The sequence below is a fragment of the Lithobates pipiens genome, unplaced genomic scaffold (assembly GCF_037356315.1).
Source record: "Lithobates pipiens isolate NorthernLeopardFrog02 unplaced genomic scaffold, aLitPip1_a1.2 Scaffold_18, whole genome shotgun sequence".
Lineage (NCBI taxonomy): Eukaryota > Metazoa > Chordata > Amphibia > Anura > Ranidae > Lithobates > Lithobates pipiens.
Genome location: NW_027507758.1, coordinates 560,255,891 through 560,278,372, shown reverse-complemented (window position 1 = coordinate 560,278,372; position 22,482 = coordinate 560,255,891). Strand labels below are relative to the sequence as shown.

Here is a 22,482-nt window from a genome sequence, read left to right as displayed (position 1 = left end):
GTCCACATATAAATGGTACCCCTTTCCGAATAAGGGTGACACCATGTCCCACACTATCTTGCCAGAGCTTCCTATGTAGTCAGGGCAGTTCTCCGGCTCTACGTGACTATCTTTACCCTCATAAACCATAAAACTACGTGTATAGCCTGTGGCCCTGTCACAGAGCTTATACACCTTGACCCCGTATCTGGAACGCTTGTTGGGAATGTATTGTTTGAATGACAAGCGACCAGAAAACTTAATCAGGGACTCATCAACGCAGACAACTTGATGGGGAGTAAACAAGTCTGCAAAACTTGGTTGAAGTGGTTTACGAGGGGCCGAATTTTGTAGAGCCGATCGTATTCAGGGTCTCCACGAGGACGACAGAGTTCATTGTTGCTGAAGTGCATGAACCACAAAATCAGCTCGTATCGTGCCCTGGACATGGAAGCAGAGAAAACGCGCATATGGTGAATTGGGTCAGTGGACCAATATGACCGCAACTCACTCTTTTTGGTTATGCCCATGTTGAGGGAGAGGCCCAGAAAGATCTTAAATTCAGAAACCGTAATTGGTTTCTAATGTCTGGCAAGGGCGGACTGGGGAACAGTGGCGATGTGTTGACCAGCGTACAAATTGCTTTGGTCCACAATAGATCTATAGAGATCTTCGGTGAAAAACAGTGAGTAAAAATCAAGTGTCGTAAAATCAACTGTTTCCATGTTAATGCCAGGTTGGCCAGTGAATGGGGGAAGTACGGGTTCTGCAGAAGTGGTGGGCACCCAATCAGGATTGGCGAATTCTGCAGGAAGGGCACTATGGGTACGACGGGCCTGTCTTTGTCTTCGTCTTGGTGGCAGCGGGACACTACTTGTGCTTGCCACCTCGCCAGTTTGAACTGCACTTATGGGACTCGCCACGTCACCACGTGCTACTGCAGTGCTGGATGTATGTCCAGGGTGTACTAGGCCGCTGGTGCTTGCCAGTTCACCAGAAGGTTGAGCGGCTCTAGTACGTCTCTGCTCCATACGAGGGACCTGCGGTTCTTGCACCTCAACAACAGAAAAAATTTGGGATCGGGTACGCCTGCCCTTAACAGGGACCTCATCTCCGTCTCCAGAGCTATCTGTCATGGAGCTGCTGTCCTCTACAGGATCGTATTCTGAGCCTGAATCTAACAGATGAGTGACTTCCTCTTCACTATCTGTCATGCTCAGAAACGTGTAGGCCTCTTCACTAGTGTACCTTCTCTTTGCCATTTTGGGCTCTAAATTTAGGGGTACACTAGGCTGTCAGCGACTGTATCAAAACGCTACAAAAAAAACTGTTAGCGAGCGCAGGGATCAGGCCTGACTCTGCGAATGCTGCAGTTATGTGTGTTGTGTTTTGTAAGTGACAGTGATCGATCGATAATGCACTTGGGTGGGCTGGGCTGGGCGGAGGGGCTAAACGTAGGTGCTAGCAGGTATCTGGGCTGATCCCGCTAACAATGCGTTTTGGGAAACCTAAACTGCTGGCGACGCTAATATAGATCTGATCAGATACTATATTACTAAGGGAGGTGTATGCTTTGCGCGTGGGTGTTAGCGGTACTGGCACTAACCTGACGCTGCCTGGGGCGACGCAGACCTTATCTGACCCTCAAACTTATATCACCCGCCGGGTGATCAGGGGGTTAAACCTTTATTAGGTAATAAATGGCGGGTGCCCTGAAACTATAAAAAAATAACTAACCAACCAGCGTCACCTGTAACAGTTATATGGTGATCACTGGTGAAAGGGTTAACTAGGGGGCAATCAGGGGGCTTTATGCGGTAGTATATGGGGGTCCCTGACGCTATAAAAAGCTGCGGCGAACCTAAATACCTACCTGCCTAACTAGCGTCACCTGTGACACTAATACAGCGATCAGAAAAACGATCGCTGTATTAGTGACACTGGCGACGGGGGGTTATCACTGGGTTAAACCTTTATTGGGGGGGTTAGGGGGGTACCCTAGAGCTAAAGGGGGCTAACCCTAACTGCCCTAACAGTTATTGCAGTCACAAATGACACCAATGCAATAATAAAAAAATAAAAAATAAATGCAATTGGTGTCACTGTGACTGGGGGTGCAGGGGTGATTGGGGGGGGGTGATCGGGGGGTGAAGGGGGGGTGAAAGTGTGCCTGGCGTGTTCCTCTCTCCTCGGTGCCAGAACGAAAAAGACCGACACGAGGAGAGATTACATCACTTCCTCTGCCTGTGTTTACAATACAGGAGAGGAAGTGATGTAGTGCTAGAATTTCATTCGTCAGGAGCGATCGCGAGGGGGTGGCCATGACCGCCGCTGGCACCGGGGGGGGGGGGGGGCCCGATTGGGCCCCCCACCCGCGGGAAGGCATGGACGTACCTGTACGCCAATATGCCTGCCCGTGCCATTCTGCTGACGTACATCGGCGTGCGGCGGTCGGCAACTGGATATGTATATGTATCTATATATACATATATATTTATACATTTATAAAAAAAAATTGTTGGGGAGGTTGTTTTTTCAAAACTACTATAAAACTACTACAAGCATAAAAAATTACATTTACTACTACAAGCATGCTGTATAAAAAGAAAATATCTGTTATTCTTATGCATTTATACATATATATTTATACATTTTTTTTTCTTTTTTTTTCTTTTTTTAACTACTATAAAACTACTACAAGCATAAACAATTACATTTACTACTAGAAGCATGCTGTATAAAAAAAGAAAATATCTGTTATACTTATGCATTTATACATATATATTTATACATTCTTTTTTCCAAAACTACTATAAAACTACTGCAAGCATAACAATTACAACTACTACTACAAGCATGCTGTATAAAAAGAAAATATCTATTATACTTATACATATATTTATACAATTTTTTTTGCGGGGGGTTGTTTTTTTAAATTACTATAAAACTACTACAAGCATAAACAATTACAATTACAAGCATGTTGTATAAAAAGAAAATATTTGTTATACTTATACATTTATACAATTTTTTTTTGTTTTTTTTCAAAACTACTATAAAACTACTACAAGCATAAACAATTACAATTAATTAGGGGTGCAACGGATCAAAAAACGTATGGATCGGATCGTTCCTTGGATCAGAGTCACGGATCGGATCATTTTTCGGATCAGCAAATAATAATTTAATTTGCAAAAACCTGTGAAAATTCCACCACCATATAGTCCCCACTGTAATATCCACAATCTCCCCACTGCAATATTGGTTTATGAACTTTGGACTGGCTGCCTACCAGATCTGGCTACAGGACTCTGGCTATGCTTGACTACGCTTTTTTCTATTTACCGTTTTTTTTTTATTAATAAAAAAGTGTGATTTGATTGTACTTCTGTCTCAGTTTGTTTCATGGTTTCTGACAGTATGGCAGGGTATGGCAGAGTATGGCTGGGTATGGCAGAGAATTGGCTGAGTATGGCAGAGTATTGGCTAGGTATGGCAGAGTGTTGGCTGGGTATGGCAGAGTGTTGGCTGGGTATGGCAGAGTGTTGGCAGGGTATTGCAGAGTATTGGCAGGGTATTGCTGGGTATTGCAGAATATTGGCAGGATATTGCAGAGTATTGGAAGGGTATTGCAGGGTATTGCCAGGGTATGGAGGGATGGCTGCTTCCATCCGATCTCTCCCCTCCACTGTACAGATTAGTACAGAGAGGGGAGAGAGGAACCGGCATCAAGCCGGTTTGTTTACAAGTGATTGCTCCGTCGGAGCGATCACATTGTAAACGACCTGTGTGTAGAAAGATGGCCGCCGCTTAGGAGCTAGGCCGAAGCCACGGCCTTTCCTAAGACTGAGACCGCGGAGCGCCCTGCGGATCGCGCCATGTGCCAATTCGAGCGGGGTAACCCGTTCGGATCATGGATCTGTGACGATCCGTTGCACCCCTACAATTACTACTACAAGCATGCTGTATAAAAATAAAATATCTGTTATACTTATACATATATATTTATAATTTTTTTTTTTAAACTACTGTAAAACTACTACAAGCATAAACAATTACCATTACGACTACAAGCATGCTGTATAAAAAAGAAAATATATGTTATACTTATGCATTTATACAATTTTTTTTGTTTGTTTTTTTTTTTTTTAAACTAATATAAAACTACTACAAGCATAAAAAATTACAATTACTACTACAAGAATGCTGTATAAAAAGAAAATATCTATTATACTTATACATATATACATATATTTATACAATTTTTTTGGTTTTTGCGGGGGGGTTGTTTTTTTAAACTACTATAAAACTACTACAAGCATAAACAATTACAATTACAGGCATATTGTATAAAAAGAAAATATTTGTTATACTTATACATATACATTTATACAATTTTTTTTTGTTTTTTTTTGTTTTTTGCAAAACTACTATGAAACTACTACAAGCATAAACAATTACAATTACTTAGGGGTGCAACGGATCAAAAAACGAATGGATCGGATCGTTCCTCGGATCAGAGTCACGAATCGGATCATTTTTCGGATCAGCAAATAATAATTTAATTTGCAAAAACCTGTGAAAATTCCACCACCATATAGTCCCCACTGTAATATCCACAATCTCCCCACTGTAATATTGGCTGAGTATGGCTGGATACGGCTGAGCATGGCTGAGTATTGCAGAGTATTGCAGAGTATGGCTGGGTATGGCAGAGTATGGCTGGGTATCGCAGAGTATTGCAGAGTAGGGCTGGGTATGGCAGAGTTTGGCAGAGTATTGGCTGGGTATGGCAGAGTATGGCTGGGTATGGCAGAGTATTGGCAGTGTATTGCTGGGTATAGCAGAGTATTGGCAGGGTATTGCCAGGGTATGGAGGGATGGCTGTTTCCATCCGATCTCTCCCCTCCACTGTACAGATTAGTACAGAGAGGGAGAGAGGAACCGGCGTCAAGCCGGTTTGTTTACAAGTGATCGCTCCGTCGGAGCGATCACATTGTAAACGGCCAGGGTGTAGAAAGATTGCTGCCGCTTAGGAGCTAGACCGAAGCCACGGCCTTTCCTAAGGCCGAGACCGCGGAGCGCCCTGCGGAGCGCGGCATGTGCCCATCCGAGTGGGGTGACCCGTTCGGATCACGGATTGGTGACGATCCGTTGCACCCCTACAATTACTACTACAAGCATGCTGTATAAAAAGAAAATATCTGTTATACTTATACATATATATTTATAATTTTATTTTTATTTTTTTTCAAAACTACCGTAAAACTACTACAAGCATGCTGTATAAAAAATGAAATATATTTTATACTTATGCATTTATACACATACATATATATATATATATATATATATATATATATATATATATATATATATATATATATATATATATATTTATACAATTTTTTTTGTTTATTTTTATTTATTTTTAAACTAATATAAATCTACTACAAGCATAAAAAATTACAATTACTACTACAAGCATGCTGTATAAAAAGAAAATATCTGTTATATATTTATAAAAATAGATTTTTTTTTAAACTACTATAAAACTACTACAAGTATAAACAATTACTATTACTACTACGATCCTGTATATATAAAGAAAAAAGATGTTACTCTATAGGGATCATTGCCACATTATCACATACTCATCATCATCTTCATTAACCTGAAAGTCAACCCTGCGGATCAGCTGCTGCTCAATGTCAATGAACCACATATTACCATTTTCATCAACCCGAATGTCAAACCTGTTGTTGTTCCCCTGATGGCCGTGGTCCTGTTGGGGGATGGGGATGGCAGCCCGGCACAGTGGGACAGGTTGCGCTTTGCTCCATCCACCGCTGGATGCACGCCGTGTGGAATTGGTGAGCGCAGGTCACAGTGGTCGTGTCTTCTCCATCTTCAATACCTGCAAAACAGATGATACAGATTACCTGCTCCTCGCCACGCGGCTCCATGGCCGGCGGCGGTGCTGGGAGATGTTCAGCAGGCCTGTCGCGGTGTCTTGGCGAACGGCTCCTGTTCCTGGGTGGCTCCGCCTCCTGTCTCCGCCGATGTGGGGCTCTGGATCGCGTCCGGTGGGCGATTGGTGACTCGTCGCCGTCCTGACGTGAGCGCCTTCGCCGGGATCCGGGACGTGAAGGCCGAGGCATCCTGTTGGTGTTGGATGCCTGTATACCTGAAAAAAGGCAAAAAAATTATAATATTAAGAATAATATTATAATAAGGGTTAGTAATAGCGATAAATATCAATAAAAATGATAAAAATCGCAGTTATTCGCTGTCAGTCGCTGAAAATCGCAGTGAAATGCAGGAGCTCTCCTCTCTGAATGTCACTCCGTCAACTCGCTAAGGAGAAGTGACCTGAGACCGCCTGAGACTGGAGTAAAGAAGAACCTGTGACCAATCACAGCACCTCTTACTGAAGCGCCTGACCTGATGCACCTCACAACTATGTCATATCACACAAACCCATATCAATTTTATATCATTTTATTAATTTTATTTCAAATTTCAACAGTATTGGGTGATTTTAATGGTTATTCTTGAATTTGGCCACAAGATGGCAATCTGTGTTCTCCGGCTGTAATACCGATCCCCCGCCATAGGTGTCTCCTATCCCGATCAGCTGAATGCAGTGATTGGTTTCATCATCACCCGTCGGCCATCTTTAGTACTGGAAATCTCTATGGAGGATGAACGGAGACAGTTACTGAGGGGAGAGCTGAGAGGAACCGTCCCGGGGGGCAGAAATGGCGGCCGGGGGGCGCAGAGCTGTGCAGGTGAGGAGGAGAGCCGGGGGGAGGAGAGGAGACCGCGGGAGTAGTGAGGAGGAAAGTCCGGGGGGGAGACAGAGCTGGAGACCCCCCAATCACCCCCCTCCATGTTCACTAATCACCCCCCCCTCCAAGTTCACTAATTACCCCCCCACCGTGTTCACTAATCACCCCCCCTCCGTGTTCACTAATCACCCCCCCTCCGTGTTCACTAATCACCCCCCCTCCGTGTTCACTAATCACCCCCCCTCCGTGTTCACTAATCACCCCCCCCTCCGTGTTCACTAATCACCCACCCCCCGTGTTCACTAATCACCCCCCCTCCGTGTTCACTAATCACCCCCCCTCCGTGTTCACTAATCACCCACCCCCGTGTTCACTAATCACCCCCCCTCCGTGTTCACTAATCACCCCCCCCCTCGTGTTCACTAATCACCCCCCCCCTCGTGTTCACTAATCACCCCCCCCCGTGTTCACTAATCACCCCCCCCCCGTGTTCACTAATCACCCCCCCTCCGTGTTCACTAATCACCCCCCCTCCGTGTTCACTAATCACCCACCCCCCCGTGTTCACTAATCACCCCCCCCTCCGTGTTCACTAATCACCCCCCCCCTCCGTGTTCACTAATCACCCACCCCCCGTGTTCACTAATCACCCCCCCTCCGTGTTCACTAATCACCCACCCCCCGTGTTCACTAATCACACCCCCCCTCGTGTTCACTAATCACCCCCCCTCCGTGTTCACTAATCACCCCCCCTCCGTGTTCACTAATCACCCCCCCTCCGTGTTCACTAATCACCCCCCCTCCGTGTTCACTAATCACCCCCCCTCCGTGTTCACTAATCACCCCCCTCCGTGTTCACTAATCACCCCCCCTCCGTGTTCACTAATCACCCCCCCTCCGTGTTCACTAATCACCCCCCCTCCGTGTTCACTAATCACCCCCCCTCCGTGTTCACTAATCACCCCCCCTCCGTGTTCACTAATCACCCCCCTCCGTGTTCACTAATCACCCCCCCGTGTTCACTAATCACCCCCCCCCCCCGTGTTCACTAATCACACCCCCCTCGTGTTCACTAATCACACCCCCCGTGTTCACTAATCACCCCCCCCCCCGTGTTCACTAATCACACCCCCCTCGTGTTCACTAATCACCCCCCCTCCGTGTTCACTAATCACCCCCCCTCCGTGTTCACTAATCACCCCCCTCCGTGTTCACTAATCACCCACCCGTGTTCACTAATCACACCCCCCGTGTTCACTAATCACCCCCCCCCCCGTGTTCACTAATCACACCCCCCTCGTGTTCACTAATCACCCCCACCCCCCCTCTGTGTTCTGTCATCTGCCCTCCCCTGCAGCCGTGTTGTGTCACCTGCCCCCCCCTGCAGCCGTGTTGTGTCACCTGCCCCCCCCTGCAGCCGTGTTGTGTCACCTGCCCCCCCCTGCAGCCGTGTTGTGTCACCTGCCCCCCCCTGCAGCCGTGTTGTGTCACCTGCCCCCCCCTGCAGCCGTGTTGTGTCACCTGCCCCCCCCTGCAGCCGTGTTGTGTCACCTGCCCCCCCCTGCAGCCGTGTTGTGTCACCTGCCCCCCCCTGCAGCCGTGTTGTGTCACCTGCCCCCCCCTGCAGCCGTGTTGTGTCACCTGCCCCCCCCTGCAGCCGTGTTGTGTCACCTGCCCCCCCCTGCAGCCGTGTTGTGTCACCTGCCCCCCCCCTGCAGCCGTGTTGTGTCACCTGCCCCCCCCCTGCAGCCGTGTTGTGTCACCTGCCCCCCCCCTGCAGCCGTGTTGTGTCACCTGCCCCCCCCTGCAGCCGTGTTGTGTCACCTGCCCCCCCCCTGCAGCCGTGTTGTGTCACCTGCCCCCCCCCTGCAGCCGTGTTGTGTCACCTGCCCCCCCCCCCTGCAGCCGTGTTGTGTCACCTGCCCCCCCCCTGCAGCCGTGTTGTGTCACCTGCCCCCCCCCTGCAGCCGTGTTGTGTCACCTGCCCCCCCCCTGCAGCCGTGTTGTGTCACCTGCCCCCCCCCCTGCAGCCGTGTTGTGTCACCTGCCCCCCCCCTGCAGCCGTGTTGTGTCACCTGCCCCCCCCCTGCAGCCGTGTTGTGTCACCTGCCCCCCCCTGCAGCCGTGTTGTGTCACCTGCCCCCCCCCTGCAGCCGTGTTGTGTCACCTGCCCCCCCCCCTGCAGCCGTGTTGTGTCACCTGCCCCCCCCCCCTGCAGCCGTGTTGTGTCACCTGCCCCCCCCCCTGCAGCCGTGTTGTGTCACCTGCCCCCCCCCTGCAGCCGTGTTGTGTCACCTGCCCCCCCCCTGCAGCCGTGTTGTGTCACCTGCCCCCCCCTGCAGCCGTGTTGTGTCACCTGCCCCCCCCCTGCAGCCGTGTTGTGTCACCTGCCCCCCCCCTGCAGCCGTGTTGTGTCACCTGCCCCCCCCCTGCAGCCGTGTTGTGTCACCTGCCCCCCCCCTGCAGCCGTGTTGTGTCACCTGCCCCCCCCCTGCAGCCGTGTTGTGTCACCTGCCCCCCCCCTGCAGCCGTGTTGTGTCACCTGCCCCCCCCCTGCAGCCGTGTTGTGTCACCTGCCCCCCCCCTGCAGCCGTGTTGTGTCACCTGCCCCCCCCCTGCAGCCGTGTTGTGTCACCTGCCCCCCCCTGCAGCCGTGTTGTGTCACCTGCCCCCCCCCCCCCCGCAGGCGCGTCACCTGCCCCCCCCCCCCGCAGGCGCGTCACCTGCCCCCCCCCCGCAGGCGCGTCACCTGCCCCCCCCCCCCGCAGGCGCGTCACCTGCCCCCCCCCCCCCGCAGGCGCGTCACCTGCCCCCCCCCCGCAGGCGCGTCACCTGCCCCCCCCCCGCAGGCGCGTCACCTGCCCCCCCCCCCGCAGGCGCGTCACCTGCCCCCCCCCCCGCAGGCGCGTCACCTGCCCCCCCCCGCAGGCGCGTCACCTGCCCCCCCCCGCAGGCGCGTCACCTGCCCCCCCCCGCAGGCGCGTCACCTGCCCCCCCCCGCAGGCGCGTCACCTGCCCCCCCCCCGCAGGCGCGTCACCTGCCCCCCCCGCAGGCGCGTCACCTGCCCCCCCCCCGCAGGCGCGTCACCTGCCCCCCCCCCCGCAGGCGCGTCACCTGCCCCCCCCCCCGCAGGCGCGTCACCTGCCCCCCCCCCCGCAGGCGCGTCACCTGCCCCCCCCCCGCAGGCGCGTCACCTGCCCCCCCCCGCAGGCGCGTCACCTGCCCCCCGTCACCTGCCCCCCCTGCAGGCGCGTCACCTGCCCCCCCCTGCAGGCGCGTCACCTGCCCCAGCTATGTTCTATCACCTGCCCCTCCCTGCAGCTGCGTCGTGTCACCTGCCCCCCTTTCTGAGTCTTCCAACCAGTCTAACCCCCCATCCCACCTTTACCTGCCCCTCCAGCTCTGTTTTTCATCTGCCTCCCTCCCCCAGCCGTGTTGTGTCATCTGCCTCCCCAGTCTTTGTGTACCAGCCAGTCTTACCCCCCCACCTCCTTTTCCTGCCACAGACATGTAATGTTGGGATGGATAAATGACATTTCCATGACTGGTAATTTCGGGGGGTTGAAGTGGTTGTAATGAAATGTGATCAGAGGATTTCCCTCTCTAGTGTGTACTTGTCTCAGTCCAGAGCAGTGAGGCTCATTTCTGTCCACTGCCTCCTTCCTCTGATGTCTACATGAATCATTGCTGACAGCTTTTCCTGACACCGAAAAGAAAGGTGACAGGGGAGGGACCTCCATCTGATTAACTAAAACATGAAAGGAGTTTGGTGAGTAAAAGTGTGGGGGGGGGGGGGGGAGAGGAGAGCCCTGGAGATAAAATACAATTGTTCTCAGCCATATATGGAGACCTTGATATTATACAAGTAGACTGTAGAATAGTATATAGGTGATAATGATATGGGGTGTATATACCGTCTCTAGAGGTTTTATATACACACAGTCCTCAGGTATATCCATAAATGTGCACTAGATGCAGCCAGTAGTGATAGAGATAGAAGAGAAATCTGTGTATAAAGAGAGGAGGAGAGAGAAGTCATTGTGTATTACTCTGATATGGAGCTCTCCATGCAGATCCCTCCTACACAAAATCACATACCTGTACGTCATTTTGTGCGCTGGGTCTGGGGCGTGCGCCACCAGTCAACTCGCTCCCAATCGGCGGCTCTAGCGGACGCGATGCCCACCGGGACACGCTGATCGTTCTCAGGAGAGGCAGACTGCCATTCCGTCATGTGATCTGTCTTCCTCCAGTCACCCCCACCCCTCCCCCCCACACACAGAAATCACTTCCTAGGAGCACATCTTATGCTTTGATCGCCCCCACTGTTAACCCTTCTCTGTCAGTGTCATTAATGCCGTGCATTTTATACATTTTTTTTGCCCTGTATTCGTGTCACTGGTCCCCAAAAAGTGAGATCCCTTTCACCCGACTTGGTATTTGTGCGATTTTCATGCCATTTCAGGGAATGACTGAAGTGTAAACTTCATGTCTACGGATGTCAACTTGCATCAAAGTGGAGAAGAGTAGTACAGGGACGACTTTGAAGTGGCACAGATATGGGTGATGATTGGAAATCATGGGGTATGACTTGTCATGTGACTCTGATGTCCAAAGCCACACGTGTGTGATAAGGACCTTAGGCCCCTTTCACACTTGTGCCACTTGGGACTACAAAGTGGCATGACAAGTCGTACCCCATGATTTCCAATGGGTACCATTCATATCTGTGCCACTTTAAAGTAGTCCCTGCCCTGCTTTGGTGTGACTTGAGGTCCATAGACATAAAGATTACACGGGCATTGCTTTAAGTCGTGGCAAAAATGGCACAACTTTCAGGTTGCACAAGTGTGAAAGGGGCCTTGGTGTCAGATTTGTCCATCGCAATCCCACTAAAATAATCGCTGATCGCCGTCATTACTAGATAAAAAAATCCCGTGTCCCGTAGTTTGTAGACGCTATAACTTGTGCGCAAGCCAATCAATATACACTTATTGGGATGGAGCAGAATATATATTGGACTAAATTGATGGAAAAATTTGATTCTTTTTATTTGTATATATTTTATAGCAGAAAGTAAAAATTATTCCTTTTTTTTTATTGTCGCTATTTATTTCTAGCGCAAAAAATAAAAACCGCAGAGGTGATCAAATGCCACTGAAAGAAAGCTCTATTTGTGGGAAAAAAGGAGGTAAATGTTGTTTAGGTGCAGCGTCGCACAACCGCGCAATTGGCAGTTAAATTAACGAATTGTCGTATCGCAAAAAAATGCCCTGGACATGAAGGGGGGGTAAACTTTCCGCAGCTGAAGTGGTTAATACTGCACTTAGAAGTTCTGTCCTCCCCTCCCCCAGCTCGAGCTGATTGACAGCCTCATCTCTGTTCCTATGTGATGGGGGGGTGGGGGTGTCTCTTCCTTCCAATCGGCTCTCCTCATTGAGCTCTGTAGTGTAACTTCAGCTCCCCATCCCCCCCCCCCCCTTTTTTTGTGAACTCTCAGACAAGCTGTATAATTTCAGTACTTTGAATGGTAGATAAGTGTAGAGAAGAGTGCAGATAGAGATCCATCTTCCGTAGGGGGATTTGTTTCCTCTGTGGCCGGTCACATCACTGGGTATATGGAAGTGTTTATAACCAATGTAACTTTCACTGGCACTGAGCACCAATGGTGGGGCTTCCGTGTCACTTCCTGTGACCACCAATGTGTGTGGGGGGTTAATCCATTCAGAGGGTGGGGGGATCCAATGACTGCATGTCTTTTTCCATAGAGGAGAGCGGGCTCTGTCCTTGTCTGCATAGCAGAGCCGACATGGACCTGTCATCCAAATGCTTTGGGGACTTCACACAACTCTATCAGTATTACAGGGATTGGAAAGTCTTCTTTCTTATTTTTAACTAGGAAAAAAAGTAAACATGTTATACTTCATTGCTGTTCCAGTGGTTTTGCACAGAGCAGCCCAAATCCTCCTCTTCTCTGGTCCCTTTTCGGTGCCCCTGGCCCCTCCTTCTTGTTGAGGGTCCCCACAGCAAGCAGCTTGCTATGGGGGGCACCCGAGCCGAGCCCCTGCTCCATTCAGACATGGAGCCATGGCCTGCCCCCACCCCCTTTCTCTCCTCATTGGCTGACTGACTTTGACAGCAGCAGAAGGTAATGGCGCCTCGCTGCTGTCTCAGCCAATGACGAAGGGAGTCCTGGGCTGCCAAGACACTTCTGCAACATCGCTGGGTTTAGAGGGACCTCAGGCAAGTATTAGGGGGTCTGAGGGGGGCTGCTGAACAGAGAAGGCTTTTTATCTTGATGGGAGAAGTTTGGGGGATATAAAAATAAAAAAAACAAATCTTTATACAGGATTTAACCAGTTGCCGACCGCCGCACGACGATGTACGTCGACAGCATGGCACGGGCAGGCATATTGGCGTACATGTACGTCCCTTGCCTCCCGCGGGTCGGGGGCCCGATCGGGCCCCCGCCCGGTGCCTGCGGCGGTCGGTTTTCGTCCGGGAGCGATCCGGGACGAGGGGGCAGCCATTCATTCATGGCCACCCCCACGCGATCGCTCCCGACGAATAGGAATCCCCCGTGACATCACTTCCTCTCCTGTAATGTAAACACAGGAGAGGAAGTGATGTATTCTCTCCTCCGTGTCGGTATTTTTCGTTCCGACACGGAGGAGAGCGGATCGGTGAGTTGCACCAACACTCTACACACACAGTAGAACATGCCAGGCACACTCACACCCCCCCGATCACCCCCCCAATTACCCCTGCCCCCCAGTCACAGTGACACCAATGTCATTTTTATTTTTTTTTTTTTTTTTATTTTTTTTTGCATTGGTGTCATTTGTGACTGTAATAACTGTTAGGGCAGTTAGGGTTAGCCCCCTTTAGTTCTAATGTACCCCCCTAACCCCCCCAATAAAGGTTTAACCCCGTGATCACCCCCCGTCGCCAGTGTCACTAAGGCTGGGTTCACATTGCAGCGGTTTATGAGAACGAATGTGATTCGCACCGCACTGCAGTGCAAATCACATCCGATCTCTGTGCGATTCGAGTTCAGCCATTCGCCGCACCCGCCACACCCGCCGCACCCGCCGCAAATTCGCACGGGACCCTTTTTTGGCCCGCAGCAGAATCGGATCGCATGGGTGTTCACACCATGCGATCCGAGTTTGCAGATCGCACTGCGATATGCGAACTGATCTGGGGGTGTCAGTAACATTTCACTGACACTCCCAGCAGTCCGCATAGGGCAGTGTGAACTGCCGCCGGGAGGCATGCGATGCGGGAACCCGCCGCGGATTCGCGGCGTTTCCGCATCGCTCCAGTGTGAACCCAGCCTAATAAGCGATCATTTTTCTGATCGCCGTATTAGTGTCACAGGTGACGCTAGTTAGGCAGGTAGGTATTTAGGTTCGCCGCAGCTTTTTATAGCGCCAGGGACCCCCATATACTACCGCATAAAGCCCCCTGATTGCCCCCTAGTTAACCCTTTCACCAGTGATCACCATATAACTGTTACAGGTGACGCTGGTTGGTTAGTTATTTTTTTATAGTTTCAGGGCACCCGCCATTTATTACCTAATAAAGGTTTAACCCCCTGATCACCCGGCGGGTGTCATTTGTGACTAATAACTGTTAGGGCAGTTAGGGTTAGCCCCCTTTAGTTCTAAGGTACCCCCCTAACCCCCCAATAAAGGTTTAACCCCGTGATCACCCGCCGTCGCCAGTGTCACTAAGGCTGGGTTCACATTGCAGCGGTTTATGAGAACGGATGTGATTCGCACCGCACTGCAGTGCAAATCACATCCGATCTCTGTGCGATTCGAGTTCAGCTATACAGATAGTATGGCTGAATTCGTGTCGCACCCGCCGCACCCGCCGCAAACTCGCACGGGACCCTTTTTTTGGTCCGCAGCAGAATCGGATCGCATGGGTGTTCACACCATGCGATCCAAGTTTGCAGATCGCACTGCGATATGCGAACTGATCTGGGGGTGTCAGTAACATTTCACTGACACTCCCAGCAGTTCGCATAGGGCAGTGTGAACTGCCGCCGGGAGGCATGCGATGCGGGAACCCGCCGCGGATTCGTGGCGTTCCCGCATCGCTCCAGTGTGAACCCAGCCTAATAAGCGATCGTTTTTCTGATCGCTGTATTAGTGTCACAGGTGACGCTAGTTAGGCAGGTAGGTATTTAGGTTCGCCGCAGCTTTTTATAGCGCCAGGGACCCCCATATACTACCGCATAAAGCCCCCTGATTGCCCCCTAGTTAACCCTTTCACCAGTGATCACCATAAAACTGTTACAGGTGACGCTGGTTGGTTAGTTATTTTTTTTATAGTTTCAGGGCACCCGCCATTTATTACCTAGTCTCACTAGTGTACCCCTAAATTTAGGGGTGTCTACTTTCCAAAATGGGGTCATTTGGGGGGGGTTTGTGCCATCTTGGCATTTTATGGCCTTCAAAACTGTACGCCCTTAGAAAGCCTGAAGGCGGTGCTTGGTTTTCGGGGCCCCGTACGCGGCTAGGCTCCCAAAAAGTCCCACATATGTGGTATCCCCGTACTCAGGAGAAGTAGCAGAATTTATTTTGGGGTGTCATTTCACATATGCCCATGGCAAGCGTGAGCAATATATCATTTAGTGACAACTTTGTGAAAAAAAAAAAAAAAAAAAAAGTTTGTAATTTTCCCGCAACTTGTGGCAAAATATAAAATATTCCATGGACTCAACATGCCTCTCAGCAAATAGCTTGGGGTGTCTACTTTCTAAAATGGGGTCATTTGTGGGGGTTTTGTGCCATCTTGGCATTTTATGGCCTTCAAAACTGTAATAGGTAGTGAGAAGTGAACTCAAAAATTTACGCCCTTAGAAAGCCTGAAGGCGGTGCTTGGTTTTCGGGGCCCCGTACGCGGCTAGGCTCCCAAAAAGTCCCACATATGTGGTATCCCCGTACTCAGGAGAAGCAGCAGAATTTATTTTGGGGTGTCATTTCACATATGCCCATGGCATGCATGAGCAATATATCATTTAGTGACAACTTTGTGAAAAAAAAAAAAAAAAAAAAAAAGTTTGTAATTTTCCCGCAACTTGTGGCAAAATATAAAATATTCCATGAACTCAACATGCCTCTCAGCAAATAGCTTGGGGTGTCTACTTTCTAAAATGGGGTCATTTGTGGGGGTTTTGTGCCATCTTGGCATTTTATGGCCTTCAAAACTGTAATAGGTAGTGAGAAGTGAACTCAAAAATTTACGCCCTTAGAAAGCCTGAAGGCGGTGCTTGGTTTTCGGGGCCCCGTACGCGGCTAGGCTCCCAAAAAGTCCCACATATGTGGTATCCCCGTACTCAGGAGAAGCAGCAGAATTTATTTTGGGGTGTCATTTCACATACGCCCATAGCATGTGTGAGCAATATATCATTTAGTGACAACTTTGTGTAAAAAAAAAATATATATTTTTTTTTTGTCATTATTCAATCGCTTGAGGCAAAAAAATAAAATATTCAATGGGCTCAACATGCCTCTTATCAATTTCCTTAGGGGGTCTACTTTCCAAAATGGGGTCATTTGGGGGGGTTTTGTACTGCCCTGCCAATTTAGCACCTCAAGAAATGAGATAGGCAGTCGTAAACTAAAAGCTGTGTAAATTCCAGAAAACGTACCTTAGTTTGTAGATGTGACAACTTTTGCGCAAACCAATAAATATACAATTATTGACTTTTTTTTTACCAAAGACATGTGGCTGAATACATTTTGGCCTAAATGTATGACTAAAATTGAGTTTATTGGATTTTTCTAATAACAAAAAGTAGAAAATATCATTTTTTTTCAAAATTTGCGGTCTTTTTACGTTTATATCGCAAAAAATAAAAATCGCAGAGGCAATCAAATACCATCAAAAGAAAGCTCTATTTGTGGGAAGAAAAGGACGCAAATTTTGTTTGGGTACAACATTGCATGACCGCGCAATTACCAGTTAAAGCAGCGCAGTGCCAAAGTGTAAAAAGACCTCTGGTCATTTACCAGTAAAATGGTCCGGTCTGAAAGTGGTTAAAGAAGAGCTCCACCCAAAAGGGAAAGCTCCTTTTTGTTTGCATCCTCCACTGCCACATTTGGCACTTTTGTGGGGGGGGGTTCCTGGTTTAGACAAGTACTCGCTCCCACTTCCGGCTCAGATCACCCCGGCGAACTGACCCGTAATTTCGCCCCCTACCCCTCCCCTACACACAGGTCCCAGAAGATTGCGGGGCCATTCCCAAGGCGCAGCGCGACTCGCGCATGCACAGTAGGTAACGGGCTGTAAAGCTGCAAGGCTTCACTTCTCGTTTCCCTTACCAGAGATGGCGGCGCCTGCACCCAAAGCCAATTGAAGAATTGGCTCAGGAGAGGACATCGCAGGATCCCTGGACAGGTAAGTGTCCTTATTTTAAAAGTTACAGTATTTGTAGCTGCTGACTTTTTCCAAAGTAGCCCGGAGCTCCTCTTTAAGACAGAAAACTTGCAATCGCAAGACTGCTGATCGCTCAGTTCTCCTCCGGCTTCACCTGAGAGGAGGGGTGGGCGCAGCTGTATGCTGAGATTCAGAGGCAGCTGTCAATCAGGAAGCTGGGTGGATCCCAACAATATGATCGGGATCCTTCCAGAGCCTGTAACTTCCCTGCCATGTTCGCTGACAGCAGGCAATAGCCCAAAATAAGCTGACTCCGGGTCACAGGAGTGCAAAAGTAAGTGCACCCTTGTTACCCACAAGAGAAGTATGGCCGAAAAATCTTTTATTGAATTATGAAACCGACAATTTTAGTGAACTGTTCTAAAGTAATAATATTCTTTATCCTTCTAGACGTCATAACAAGCAGCCCAGGCTTCCTAGTAGCATTGGCACTGAAAAACATTGGTAATGTGCTGCCACCTGGTGGAACTAGAAAATATCAGCTTTGATCTTTCCCTTTTTAATATGTTTGGTGTGGCTGTGATTTGGAATCCATGGCATTGGTACCGACTGTCATCCTTATAACCTTCTTCCTTTGTCACTGGCCTGGAACAAGCATGCAGCCAGCAAAGTCCAAAATCAAAACTGAATGCAGGTTCCATTCAGGTTTTACAGTAATTCACAAAATGTATTTTATCTGTGTAATATTCAATGTTACTAATACCCCATTAGCCTTATTCTGGTGCTATTTGAACTGTACAATAGTTTTTGGGTATATTTATTCCCCTTTAGACTCCTCACAACACCCTTGTGTTAGAATTGTTATACTGTGATTGGATGCTGGAGATAATTATGGTGGGTGTGCAGCTTACACCGACTTTACTATCTCATTATAAGGAGGATGTACCACACTGTCTAGAATTGGTTATTTTACGTCTAAAAATTCAGTCTCGGTGTCATAAATAGTTTTTTGGGGATATGGATTTATCGCTACATTCTCCCAGCTGAGGTTTTGGTACATTTTGTATTAGCGACATAATCTTAAAGCAGAGCTCCACCCAAAACGGGAACCTCCATTTGTTCGCACCCTCCACCACCACATTTGGCATTTTTTGGCAGGGAGGGGGGAGCGGGTACGTGGTTTTGACAGGTACACGCTCCCTCTTCCTGGTAAGATTGCCGCACAGCGGTCCCTCCCCCCCCCCCACCTGCTGCCTTCAGCCTTACACACTGGAACTCTATAAATTAAAGGGGAGCTCCACCCAAAAATGGAACTTCCGCTTTAAGTGCTGGTGACCTCCTGATGTGCCACATTTGTCATGTCATTTTTTGGGGGGGAGGAGCGAGGGTACCCTGTTTTTATAGGCACCCAGATCCCACTTCCTCCTCTGGCTCTGCGGCACTAGAAGGGAAGATCACCTCCTCCCTGCAATCTTCTGGGACATGTCATAGGTCCCAGAAGATTGTCTGCCCATTCACAGTATGGCACGCGCATATTCAGTGCGCGCCCAGCTGTGAAGCCACTGCCAGGCGCCCACATTTAGAATGCTGGCGCCGGGGAGAGGAGCGAGGCTTCCTGCACCCACAACGCTGGACCGTGGGACAGATCGCTCTTTTCTCACAGCTCCCTGAGCAGAGAGCTGATGACTGTCAGTCACCGCTCACTGGAGCGCTGGGCTGTGGAGGCGGCGGGAGCGGCCGGCTCAGTCTTTAAGTGGCTCGCTGAGAGGCTAAGCCAGTGCCGGTCCAGGTTTGTGGGCGGATCCCTACTCCAGTGTCGCCATCTTGCCTGGACCGGCTCTGTGATGTCAGCTGACAGCCGACTTCAGCCCACTATCTGCTAAAAATGAACTGCACTCCTGTGATCCACAGGAGAAGTACAGCCAAATGAGCTGAAGATTCGGCCAGAGGCTGTGTACTTCTCTTTTTAAAGTTGGACTTGTGGCATAGAACTCTTTTTTTTTTTTTTTCCAATATGTTCCTCAATAGCCGCTTTGTGTGCACCAAAGGTCTTTGCAAAACTCAATATTACCTTGTAAAAGTAGTGCTGGCATCATCGTTGTACTGCATGTATCCTGTACAGAGAGCAGAGCTGTGGGAGGGGCCACTTCCCGCACAAGGCCGTCATATGATGTCCTGGACTTTGATTGGAGATATCTGAATGATGGAGCTACAGGCATCATCCACATATCAGATTTTTTTTTTCTGCCAGAGCGATTCCCTGCACAGTAAAAACAATCATAGTGGCTGTTTTTACAGGCAGCAGGAGGGGCCATTTACCATAGAGCTGACCAAGGACCAGATGGTCCTCGGCCGTCTCTATGACCTTCAGAGGCCAGGCACGACGTTAAGATGTCGATTCCGTCCTCGGCAAATGTGATCACTTCTGTGTTTTTAGAGAAAAAGGCTGAGATTGTGTGGTTTTGTTTTTTTTGTTAGTTTTTTTTATTTATTTTTTATCTCAGGCTTTCCGGCCTAGCGGAGAGCTGTGAGGTCTTATAGACCCCCCATCTCTCTCTCTAACGAGGACCTGTCATGCACTAGTTTTTAATAAAAGTGATTCACACACAAGTGAACACATATGTAAAACTGCGTTCTAACCACACATCTGAGGTATTGCCATGAATGTTGTAGTGAGGGCAATAATTCTACCCAAGACTTCTTTTGTAACTCTAAACGGGTAACTTGTAAACATTTGTAAAGTGTTGCCGATGGAGATTTTTAAGTACCGAAGTTTGACATGTTGGGTATTAGGGCTGAATCAACTAATTGATGAATCCACAACTAATCAATTATGAAATGAATCCATTACTATTTTCATAATCGATTAATCGGCCCGTAACATAATGGGGTTATCAAAAAAAATGAGCCCTTTATAGTACAAAAAGAGCAAATAATCACTACTGTAAATATTACTGTCACCGTTCTACAGTAAAAAAAAAAAAAAAAGTGAACCCCTTTAAAGTAGTCATCATCTGCTTTTTTTTTTTTTTTTTTTTACTATAAAGGGCTGATTTTAGTCTTTTTTTAACCCCATTGTGTTAGTAAATGTCTTAGACCTGGTTCACATCTATATTTTTATTGGTGCTTTTTGCAGAAACGCACTACGGTTCATTTACATGGTTTCCTATGGGACACGCTCATATCTGCTTTTTTTCAGCCGCTGTGTATTTGGAAACGGTCAGGGACTTTTAAACGCGAGACGATCTTTCTTTGGTTCAATATACTTCAATGGAGAAGCTGCAGAAAAGCATGTAATGCTTTTTTTGAAGCAATTTGTGTTTTTTAATCTGCCCCAAAAAAAATGCAAATTGCAGTAAAATCACGTGCGCAGAAATCAAAAACGCACAGCAAAAAGCCCTGCAGAAACAGGTTAAAAGCAAACTGCGTAGGTGTGTACCGAGCCTTATGCTGCCACATGGATCAGACACCAGGCCAGTCACCCTGAACGGGGCGAGAGCAGCTCTGACTGGTGTTTATTATAGGAAGCTCCTGAACAGGGAAAAGTGCAGACGTTGTTACATGCTGGATTACTGCACAGATCTGGAAGAAATGCACAAAGGACACAACATTCATATAACTATACACACACCTCTTCTATTTACACACAATTGCAGCTTTTGATGTATTGTATTTGAACATGGTGTACATTGGCTTTGCTCTAATACTTTATCTTTGTTCCCTTATTTTCTTTTTTTAGATGAAAGCTGGACTGGGGACAACATTTTTTACCAGCATGCTGGCGTTTTATGTTCTGGACTTTATTCTTGGGGGATACCCGTGTTTGCTCTACACACCTTCCCAGACCGGACATCACACAATGTATCAACAGTAGCATCTTCATAAATAAAAATGTTTGTATCAACCTTTTCTGACTGGAATTATGTGATTTTTTTTTTTTTGCCAAATGTGTCTATCAGTTTCCCCGTGAGGTCATTGTTGGCTAAACATCGGGAGCTGGAGACTTGTGACATCATTGAGATATGAGGCTCATGATGTCACTTGTATCTGGAAATCCCCACTGAAGTCCTATTCAGACAGTTATGAGGCTCAGCTTACAAAGCTTTAATATCAGTATAAGGAACCAAATAAAAAAAAAAAAAAGTGGTTGGAAAATGGGCCAAAATAAAGTTTCTTATCCTTGTGTAAAGCTTCATGAATTTGGCCTGTTGTACTAAACTCACATTTTCATGGTCTTCCTTCCGCTATCCTTGTAATGGTTGAGCAGGTTGTCTGAATGTGGCTGTGGGTACCAGAGTTTGACCATCCTGCCCAGTGCTCTCTGTAATGTAACAGACCTGTGTGTGTGTGTGTTTTTTTTTTTTTCCTATAAATTAATTATCTTATTAACTTAGAGAGAACAATAGACTCAAATTATTTCATACTTGGATGCGAAGGGGACTCTAAAGCCTAGTTCACACAGGCTGAATGTCGGGGGGATTCTATCCATGTGTACTGCAGCCGGTCCGATGGAAGCCGGCTTTTGTCAAAGGGGCATGACCGAAAAAGGTGTGCTGACCGGAGTGTTCTGGCAGGCAGGGGGTAGGGGGGCGTCCCCCCTGTTTGAACACAGTAGAACAGCAGGGAAGATCACTGTACTAACATCAGATAGTACAGCGGCTCCTCCTGAGCTGTCAGATTTTTTTTGCTTTTTTTTTTCATTAAACCCACTGGGCTTAAGCCTGGTACACACTGATTTGATTTTGGGTTAAACAAAAAAAAACCCGCAAATTTCAGAGCTGCTGTACTAACTATGCAAAGTTAGTATAGCTATCTCCCCCACTGAGCTGTTGTGTTCTGACAGGGGGGTGCCCCTCCCCCGCCAGAACATTCCAATCAGCGATCTGCGCCATTGGCGCAAAGCCGCTGATCGAGAGTCGGTTGGCTCCTTGTTTTCCAGCATTCTCATCTGACAGAGGCTGACCAAATGGCCGGCTTCTGTTGGACAGGGTGGCATACACACAGGCCGAGTGTCGGTGTGTGTTTGTTTTTTGTTTTTTTAACTGGCTAATGTCTTCTGACCTTCGGCCTGTGTGTACGGGGCTTTAAAAGTGACACTAAACTCTGAATTTTCATTTACTTTTTTTTTTTTTTTTACTAGTTGCCACCGGGCCATAGCTGAAAAATCGTTGCAGCACGGTCGGATAACTCTAGGAGGGCGTGCTATAGCGTCCTCCCAGAATCTTGCTCCCGCCCAGCCCTGGGAATATCCGGGTCCAGAGCCGACAGATCACAGTAAATGGCAGTTGACAGCGGCCCTTTACCGCATGATCGCTTCCT

The 22,482-nt window shown here is 48.5% G+C and overlaps 1 long non-coding RNA gene across 1 annotated transcript; it reads left to right on the top strand.

Moving 5' to 3' along the window:
* The first annotated feature begins 6,613 nt into the window (after nt 1-6,613).
* Nucleotides 6,614-21,072, top strand: LOC143990272 (uncharacterized). The gene is made up of 2 exons (XR_013277257.1): nt 6,614-6,770; nt 20,903-21,072. It is a non-coding gene; the product is annotated as an uncharacterized LOC143990272 (long non-coding RNA).
* The last annotated feature ends 1,410 nt before the right edge of the window (nt 21,073-22,482 follow it).